Source organism: Puma concolor, chromosome B1, assembly GCF_028749965.1.
Source record: "Puma concolor isolate L17-30 chromosome B1, mPumCon1.1.hap2, whole genome shotgun sequence".
NCBI classification, from domain to species: domain Eukaryota; kingdom Metazoa; phylum Chordata; class Mammalia; order Carnivora; family Felidae; genus Puma; species Puma concolor.
In genome coordinates this window covers 54,144,886-54,155,279 of record NC_141670.1, presented here as the reverse complement: position 1 = coordinate 54,155,279, position 10,394 = coordinate 54,144,886, and the positions used below count along the sequence as shown (strand labels likewise).

The 10,394-nt window shown below is 38.5% G+C and overlaps 1 protein-coding gene across 2 annotated transcripts in view; it reads left to right on the top strand.

The window, feature by feature from the left end:
- The first annotated feature begins 1,715 nt into the window (after nucleotides 1-1,715).
- ADAM29 (ADAM metallopeptidase domain 29) overlaps nucleotides 1,716-10,394 on the top strand; it is an 82,574-nt gene continuing 73,895 nt past the window's right edge. The window contains exon 1 of one of the 2 annotated variants that reach the window (XM_086703838.1): nucleotides 1,716-1,800. The gene's annotated coding sequence lies outside the window, so the exon portion shown is untranslated. The remainder of the gene's footprint in view (nucleotides 1,801-10,394) is intronic. The other variant, XM_086703836.1, reaches the window with a different exon arrangement.

Sequence of the window (10,394 nt, the reverse complement as noted above, 5' to 3'; positions counted from 1 at the left end):
TAACTCTATGATTTATTACATCACCCAACTCTCTTACACAGCTGGTGGTCAAGGAATTTCCAGAGAAAATGGCTTTGTTTAAGACACAGGGTTGGAGGGGTGCCTGGATGGCTCAGTCTGTTAAGCCTTTGGCTCTTGTTTTCTGCTCAGGTCATGATCTCATGTGACGGAGCCTTGCATCAGGCTCATGGAGCCTACTTGGGATTCTCTGTCTGCCCCTTTGCCATTACTCATGCTCTCTCTCCTTCCCTCTCTCTCTCAAAATAAATAAGTAAACTTAAAAAAAAAAAAGACACAGTACTGAAAAACACTTTAGATTTACTTCAACCAAAATGGTAGGCAAACTGCATACAAAAACAGCTCCTGGGTTCTGATGTCATATTGGAAATGTGGAGAATTGGATAGTGTTCCCTCTTACTTTACAATAAGAAAAACACCTTGAAAAACTGCAAGTTCACAATGTTCCCATCAGATAATGAAAGCTGCAAAGGGAAAAAAATTAAAATCAGGAATGTTGGAAGCACTCTCAGGGAGAAACAAGATCCAGGAATTTGCTTACTTGAGACATAAAATATTGAACGGAGCGTAAGCTGGTAAAAAGGATCAGCTAGAAGATTTTAACTGATTGCTAACATCCGAGTGCGGGTGAGCATGAAAGCTGTAAACCACATGGGACAAATATGTTCACACGCCTTTATAAGCTTTTCCTCCACACACCCCACCAGATACATACAGAGATGATTGGAGATGAGATATATATATTTTTGTTTTTTCTTAAGAAAGCTTCCCTGATGGTGCTGTCTGGGGAGTGAAAAAGCATGCACTGACTAATGGTCACCTATTCTCATCTTCTCTGTTTCCTTATGGAAGCAAAGCCTTAATATGCAAAACCTGTTGCCTGAGGGTACAGGTGGGAACCCAATGCAGTTGTGAGAGAATAAGGCCCTTACCCAAGGGCAAAACACATACTCAGCCCAACATGAGCTCTGGAGGAGGGGCATGGACCTTTGTGAAGGCCTCACATCTGGGACTTGTGTTTATATAGTACCTAACTAGAATTGCAGCTTAACCAGAACTTCAGAGAATGACCCCCACCTCTCTAGCTCCTGACCACCACACTAACAAGATTTGAGTAAAAATAAAAGTGGAATATATTTAGGAAAGATGTGAGAGATCTGTTCGGCTGAGCAGCACAGAGTGGAGAATAAATGTGAAATTTCATGTAGGAAAAGAGTAAAGCTAGAATTGACAGTGAAACTATTAAATCCTACTTAGCAAAGGCAGAAGGCTGTCCTTAAAAATCTTTCTTGCAGACTCTTTAATTCATCAATTATATGTACTTTGAACAGAAAGAGTATTAGATAAATAATTCCACTCTGTTAGCTCAGAAATAACAGGGACAAAAATAAAGGGGGGGAGGCGGGAATTAATGAAGTTTCTCCAAGGGGAAATCAAGTGACCACTTTTACCTCATAGGGTCCAATTTCTCTAAATAGTTAAGGAAATCTTGAAAGTTTTTGATTGATATGCCCTATGACACCTGGCATCTATCCTAACACTCTTACTCAACTTCTCCTTGGGAGCCAGCAACTATCATACGCTGGGTACCTGTAATAACCATCAAACATTTTGTATGTCCCAGCCCAACTGTTACCATCAGACCTTTAACTGAGAAACATTCTTTCCTCCTTTGTGACATCACATCCACTAACTAAATAGGGTGGTGTAGGGGATTTACTGTAAAACAGATGCTCTCCTGATGGCCTACTCCTGAACATTCCTGAGGACTCTCATAATCAGGTCATAGATAATTTAAACATTGATTTACTTGTATTCTTAATGGAAGTTGAAAGTCTAAGGAGTAATCATATTTCTGGGCATAAATTATGCTGGTTTTCCAACGTATTTGGACTGAACCAAATATTCAGACCGAACCCTGCTAACATCTACTTGCATCCTTCCCTCTAACACCAGAAACAAAAGAGCACCAAAATCGATGCAATGAAAATCTAATAGAGAGATTAGTCATTGGATACCTTGTACTTTTCCTTATAATGCTTGTATTGTCTGGGGTAAAAAAAATCCAAAGGTCAGAGATATATATTTATTCAGAATCTCAGCAGTATAAATGTAATAATCATTTCCTACTTACCTATAGTACCAAATCCAAATATTCCCTTATCTTTAGTGTACCATAAGGCTGCATATTTCATAGCTATAAGTCTGTTTTCTGTTCTTTTAGCATCGTTTTTTTTAGTCAAAGAGTCATTTCTTTCCTTCCTCCTGGGAAAGCCAAAGTCCTCAACGAGGATTTCAAGAGTATTTCCAATATTTTATTTTTTATCTCATGTATCAATTATCTTTTGTTATACTCTAAAATTCACTTGAGCTCTGGAACCAATTCTATCTATCTATTTATTGTTTTATCTCCAGTAGGCTATACACTTTCTGAAGAGAAGTTAGTATTTTGTTAAAGTTTATTCTTTGGAACATAATTTATCCCAAAGAGAGATATTTCTCACTCCTGAAAAATTGTAACACGTCAGAAATTTCCTAGGTTTGTAACTAAGAGATCACACAGATGATTCCTAAGTCTCACTGGAAGGCAATGTGTTCCAAGGGTGTTCATTTCCTATTGCTGCACAACGAATTAGCACAAATGTAGGTGCTTAAATCAACATACACATATGTCACAATGCCCATGGGTCAGAAGTCCAGACAAGGCTAGATGGGCCCTTTGCTCATGACTTTGAGAACTGAAATCAAGACATTAGCCACATTACAGTTCTCTTCTGAATCTTGAGGTGCTCCTCCCAGCTCATTAGGTTATTGACCGAATTTAGTTCCTTGTGGTTTTCGCATTGAGGTCCTCTGCTTTTAAAAGCTGCTGCTACCCACTGGCAGCTCTACATCCTACTTCTCTTCTTCCAAAGAAGAAGGGAAGCTTATGACTCCTTAAACACTGTTTCTTAAGTATCTAATAGATTTATTAAAACACCCATTAAAAAGTTTATTACAATATCCCTAGACATCTAGATTTAATCGTGTTTGTTAATTAAATCTTAAGATGAAAACCAGAAAATATCAGGCAGGATACATTGTAACAGATCTCAGTTCACCACTAGAATATGACTACTTCCCAGAGGCAAAAATATGCCCAAGTGACAGAATTTGTTGTGGTCCCAATAGCTTCCTGGCTAGGTAAAAAGAAGAGGATTTATATGTACACAATAGTAGAAAAAATTTTGGGATGGTTTATCATTTCAGAAAGCTTTAGAGAAAATAAAAGTGCTTAACCTAAGAAAGGATCCTAATTTAGAATGGTCAGCAAATTGTAGGCATTTAATAGCTCTAATGGTTTTCCATAAACTGGCTATTTTCAAGATAGAAGTCCCTTCAAAAAGATATTAAAGCAAAAGAAAATGCCCTGGTTAATCATTATGCCAAACAGCCTGTTCTCACCAAAATCTCACTTCTCTCTCTCTCTCCCTCTCTCTCTCTCTCTTTCTCTCTCTCTCTCTCTCTCTCTCTCTCTCTCTCTCACACACACACACACACACACATCAATGCAGAAATTCAAAAAGAATATTATAAAATATTATACACTGCCATCCTTTTGTTCCAGAGTTACAAAAAGACATTTTTTTTATTTATATATGAAATTTACTGTCAAATTGGTTTCCATACAACACCCAGTGCTCATCCCAAAAGGTGCCCTCCTCAGTACCCATCACCCACCCTCTCCTCCCTCCCACCCCCCATCAACCCTTAGTTTGTTCTCAGTTCTCAACAGTCTCTTATGCTTTGGCTCTCTCCCACTCTAACCTCTTTTTTTTTTTTTCCTTCCCCTCCCCCATGGGTTCCTGTTAAGTTTCTCAGGATCCACATAAGAGTGAAACCATATGGTATCTGTCTTTCTCTGTATGGCTTATTTCACTTAGCATCACACTCTCCAGTTCCATCCACGTTGCTACAAAAGGCCATATTTCATTTTTCCTCATTGCCACGTAGTAGTCCATTGTGTATATAAACCACAATTTCTTTATCCATTCATCAGTTGATGGACATTTAGGCTCTTTCCATAATTTGGCTATTGTTGAGAGTGCTGCTATGAACATTGGGGTAAAAGTGCCCCTATGCATCAGTACTCCTGTGTCCCTTGGATAAATTCCTAGCAGTGCTATTGCTGGGTCATAGGGTAGGTCTATTTTTAATTTTCTGAGGAACCTCCACACTGCTTTCCAGAGCGGCTGCACCAATTTGCATTCCCACCAACAGTGCAAGAGGGTTCCCGTTTCTCCACATCCTCTCCAGCATCTATAGTCTCCTGATTTGTTCATTTTGGCCACTCTGACTGGCGTGAGGTGATACCTGAGTGTGGTTTTGATTTGTATTTCCCTGATAAGGAGCGACGCTGAACATCTTTTCATGTGCCTGTTGGCCATCCGGATGTCTTCTTTAGAGAAGTGTCTATTCATGTTTTCTGCCCATTTCTTCACTGGGTTATTTGCTTTTCAGGTGTGGAGTTTGGTGAGCTCTTTATATATTTTGGATACTAGCCCTTTGTCCGATATGTCATTGGCAAATATCTTTTCCCATTCCGTTGGTTGCCTTTTAGTTTTGTTGGTTGTTTCCTTTGCTGTGCAGAAGCTTTTTATCTTCATAAGGTCCCAGTAATTCACTTTTGCTTTTAATTCCCTTGCCTTTGGGGATGTGTCGAGTAAGAGATTGCTACGGCTGAGGTCAGAGAGGTCTTTTCCTGCTTTCTCCTCTAAGGTTTTGATGGTTTCCTGTCTCACATTCAGGTCCTTTATACATTTTGAGTTTATTTTTGTGAATGGTGTGAGAAAGTGGTCTAGTTTCAACCTTCTGCATGTTGCTGTCCAGTTCTCCCAGCACCATTTGTTAAAGAGACTGTCTTTTTTCCATTGGATGTTCTTTCCTGCTTTGTCAAAGATTAGTTGGCCATACGTTTGTGGGTCTAGTTCTGGGGTTTCTATTCTATTCCATTGGTCTATGTGTCTGTTTTTGTGCCACAAAAAGACATTTGTTAATGGCTGCTTGTGACCTCAAATGAAATCTTGAAAAAATTTTACATGTCACTACCCACAATTTTAGGACAAATTGCTCACTGTACTCAATCAACATTAGTGAAGAAACAGACTTTATTGCCTATTGTTGATGAGTGATGCCAAAAATGTATGATACTGTTGACAAACCTGTGAGGAAATTTTAACCAAAAACAGATCATTGGGTGGTCCCCAATAATTGATATTCAGTTGGCAGTACAAAAGCTTACTGGCTATTATCCAAAAAGCTAGACAAGTATGTGTTACTTTGTTAAATGGTTATCTACCTTAAGATTAGTAGCTGGGGACATCATCCATTTTCTCCCATCACTTTTAACTCTCAAAAGAAGAGTTAAATGAATTCAAGAATAAGATAAACTAGGTGTGCCTGGGTGCCTCAGTTGGTTTAGGGTCTGACTTCGGTTCAGGTCATGATCTCATAGTGAGTTTGAGCTCCTCGTTGGGCTCTGTGCTGACAGTCAGAGCCTGGAGCCTGCTTCGGATTCTGCGTCTCCCTCCATCTCTGCCCCTCTTCTGTTTGCACTTTGTCTCTCACTCTGTCTTCCAAAAAAAAAAAAAATAATAATAATAATAAAATAAATGAGATAAACTAGACCTTAATTTTAGGAAACAAATCCTAACCACTTAAAGGAAATTCTGGATTTTTGTTTTCTGTTCAAGCCTATTCACTTCATTTTTAAATAAAAGAACCTGAAATAGGGTGGATTCTACATGCTGTGGTTCAGAGACTAGACAGGGAGAGCTAGACAATGCCACCAACTCTTGGCCAAAATTATTACTTAATTGGACAGAAGCAGTAGTTCAGAATAGACCCATTTTAGATATAATATTGACTTTTGAGAGTGAATATATGTAATTTTAAGAGAAGACTATAGTGCTTGCATGCCTAGAGGTTTCTCTGGCATTTTTATTTTATTTTATTTTACTTTATTTTATTTAACTTAATTTTACTTATTTTTATTTATTTATTTTTATTTATTTATTATTTTTTAAATGAAATTTATTGTCAAATTGGTTTCCAAACAACACCCAATGCTCATCCCAACAGGTGCCCTCCTCAATGCCCATCACCCACTTCCCCCTCCCTCCCACCTCCATCAACCCTCAGTTTATTCTCAGTTTCTAAGAGTCTCTTATGATTTGGCTCCCTGCCTCCCTGGTTTTTTTTTTCCTTCCCCTCCCCCATGGTCTTCTGTTAAGTTTCTCAGGATCCACATAGGAGTGAAAACATATGGTATCTGTCTTTCTCTGTATGACTTATTTCACTTAGCATAACACTCCAGTTCCATCCATGTTGCTACAAAGTAGTATTCCATTGTGTATATAAACCACAATTTCTTTATCCATTCATCAGTTGATGGACATTTAGGTTCTTCCCATAGTTTGCCTATTGTTGAAAGTGCTGCTATAAACATTGGGGTACAAGTGCCCCTATGCATCAGCGCTCCTGTATCCCTTGGGTAAATTCCTAGCAGTGCTATTGATGGGTCACAGGGTAGATCTATTTTTAATTTTTTGAGGAACCTCCACACTGTTTTCCAGAGCGGCTGCACCAGTTTGCATTCCCACCAACAGTGCAAGAGGGTTCCCATTTCTCCACATCTTCTCCAGCATCTATAGTCTCCTGATTTGTTCATTTTAGCCACTCTGATTGGCGTAAGGTGGTATCTCAGTGTGGTTTTAATTTGTATTTCCCTGATGAAGAGTGACATTGAACATCTTTTCATGTGCCTGTTGGCCATCCGGATGTCTTCTTTAGAGAAGTGTCTATTCATGTTTTCTGCCCATTTCTTCACTGGGTTATTTGTTTTTCGGGTGTGGAGTTTGGTGAGTTCTTTATAGATTTTGGATACTAGCCCTTTGTCCGATATGTCATTTGCAAATATCTTTTCCCATTCCATCAGTTGCATTTTAGTTTTGTTGATTGTTTCCTTTGCTGTGCAGAAGCTTTTTATCTTCATGAGGTCCCAATAGCTCATTTTTGCTTTTAATTCCCTTGCCTTTGGAGATGTGTCAAGTAAGAAATTGCTGTAGCTGAGGTCAGAGTGGTCTTTCCTGCTTTCTCCTCTAGGGTTTTGATGGTTTCCTGTCTCACATTCAGGTCCTTTATCCATTTTGAGTTTAATTTTGTGAATGATGTAAGAAAGTGGTCTAGTTTCAATCTTCTGCATGTTGCTGTCCAGTTCTCCCAGCACCATTTGTTAAAGAGACTGTCTTTTTTCCATTGGATATTCTTTCCTGCTTTGTCAAAGATTAGTTGGCCATATGTTTGTGGGTCTAGTTCTGGGGTTTCTATTTTATTCCACTGGTCTATATGTCTGTTTTTGTGCCAATACCATGCTGTCTTGATGATGACAGCTTTGTAGTAGAGGCTAAAGTCTGGGATTGTGGTGCCTCCCGCTTTGGTCTTCTTCTTTAATATTACTTTGGCCATTTGGGGTCTTTTGTGGTTCCATACAAATTTTACGATTGCTTGCTCTAGCTTCGAGAAGAATGCTGGTGCAATTTTGATTGGGATTGCATTGAAGGTGTAGATAGCTTTGGGTAGTATTGACATTTTAACAATATTTATTCTTCCAATCCATGAGCACAGAATGTTTTTCCATTTCTTTATGTCTTCTTCAATTTCCTTCATAAGCTTTTTATAGTTTTCAGCATACAGATCTTTTACATCTTTGGTTAGATTTATTCCTAGGTATTTTATGCTTCTTGGTGCAATTGTGAATGGGATCAGTTTCTTTATTTGTCTTTCTGTTGCTTCATTATTAGTGTATAAGAATGCAACTGATTTCTATACATTAATTTTGTATCCTGCGACTTTGCTGAATTTATGTATCAGTTCTAACAGATTTTGGTGGAGTCTATCGGATTTTCCATGTATAATATCATGTCATCTGTAAAGTGTGAAAGCTTGACTTCATATTTGCCAATTTTGATGCCTTTGATTTCCTTTTGTTGTCTGATTGCTGATGCTAGAACTTCCAACACTATGTTAAACAACAGCGGTGAGAGTGGGCATCCCTGTTGTGTTCCTGATTCAGGGGGAAAGCTCTCAGGTTTTCCCCATTGAGAATGATATTAGCTGTGGGCTTTTCATGAATGGCTTTTATGATGTTTAAGTATGTTCCTTCTATCCCGACTTTCTTGAGGGTTTTTATTAACAAAGGATGCTGAATTTTGTCAAATGCTTTTTCTGCATCGATTGACAGGATCATATGGTTCTGTTCTTTTCTTTTTATTAATGTGATGTATCACTTTTATTGATTTGCTAATGTTGAACCAGCCCTGCAGCCCAGGAATGAATCCCACTTTATCATGGTGAACAATTCTTTTTGTATGCTGTGAATTTGATTTGCTAGTATCTTATTGAGAATTTTTGCATCCATATTCATCAGGGATATTGACCTGTAGTTCTCTTTTTTTGCTGGGTCTCTGTCTGGTTTGGGAATCAAAGTAATGCTGACTTCATAGAACGAGTCTGGAAGTTGTCCTTCCCTTTCTATTTATTGGAATAGCTTGAAAAGTATAGGTATTATCTCTGCTATAAATGTCTGGTAGAGTTCCCCTGGGAAGTGATCTGGTCCTGGACTCTTATTTGTTGGGAGATTTTTGATAACTGATTCAATTTCTTTGCTGATTATGGGTCTGTTCAAGTTTTCTATTCTTCTTGTTTGAGTTTTGGAAGCGTGTGGGTGCTTAGGAATTTGTCCATTTCTTCCAGGTTGTCCAGTTTGTTGGCATATAACTTTTCATAGTATTCCCTGATAATTGCTTGTATTTCTGAGGGATTGGTTGTCATAATTCCATTCTCATTCATGATTTTATCTATTTGGGTCATCTCCCTTTTCTTTTTGAGAAGCCTGGCTAGAGGTTTATCAATTTTGTTTTTCAAAAAACCAACTCTTGGTTTGATTGATCTGCTCTACAGTGTTTTTAGATTCTATGTTGTTTATTTCTGCTCTGATCTTTATTATTTCTCTTCTTCTGCTGGGTTTGGAGTATCTTTGCTGTTCTCCTTGTAGTTCCTTTAGGTGTGCTGTTAGATTTTGTATTTGGGATTTTTCTTGTTTCTTGAGATGGGCCTGGATTGCAAAGTATTTTCCTCTCAGGTCTGACTTCACTGCATCCCAAAGCGTTTGGATGGTTGTATTTTCATTTTCATTTGTTTCCATATATTTTTTAATTTCTTCTCTAATTACCCGGTTGACCCATTCATTCTTTAGAAGGGTGTTCTTTAACCTCCATGCTTTTGGAGGTTTTCCAGACTTTTCCCTGTGGTTGATTTCAAGTTCATAGCATTGTGGTCTGAAAGTGTGCATGGTATGATCTCCTTTATACTTATTAAGGGCTGTTTTGTGACCCAGTATGTGACCTATCTTGGAGAATGTTGCATGTGCACTTGAGAAGAAAGTATATTCTGTTGCTTTGGGATGCAGAGTTCTAAATATATGTCAAGTCCATCTGATCTAATGTTATCATTCAGGGCCCTTGTTTCTTTATTGATCCTGTGTCTAGATGATCTGTCCATTGTTGTAAGTGGAATATTAAAGTCCCCTGCAATTACCACATTCTTATCAATAAGGTTGCTTATGTTTGTGATTAATTGTTTTATCTATTTGGGGGCTCCCATATTTGGGACATAGACTTTTATAATTGTTAGCTCTTCCTGATGGATAGAGCTATAATTATTATATAATGCCCTTCTTCATCTCTTGTTAAGGCCTTTAATTTAAAGTCTTGTTGGGGCGCCTGGGTGGCGCAGTCGGTTAAGCGTCCGACTTCAGCCAGGTCACGATCTCGTGGTCCGTGAGTTCGAGCCCCGCGTCGGGCTCTGGGCTGATGGCTCAGAGCCTGGAGCCTGTTTCCGATTCTGTGTCTCCCTCTCTCTCTGCCCCTCCCCTGTTCATGCTCTGTCTCTCTCTGTCCCAAAAATAAATAAACGTTGAAAAAAAAAATTTTAAAGTCTTGTTTGTCTTATATAACTATGGCTACTCCAGCTTTCCTTTGACTTCCAGTAGCATGATAGTTAGCTCTCCATCCCCTCACTTTCAATCTGAAGGTGTCGTCAGATCTAAAATGAGTCTCTAGTAGACAGCAAATAGATGGGTCTTGTTATTTTATCCATTCTGATACCCTATGTCTTTTGGTTGGAGCATTTAGTCCATTTACATTCAGTGTTATTATAGAAAGATATGGGTTTAGAGTCTTTGTGATGTCTGTAGGTTTCATGCTTGTAGTGATGTCTCTGGTACTTTGTGGTCCTTGCAACATTTCACTCACAGAATCCCCCTTAGGATCTCTTGT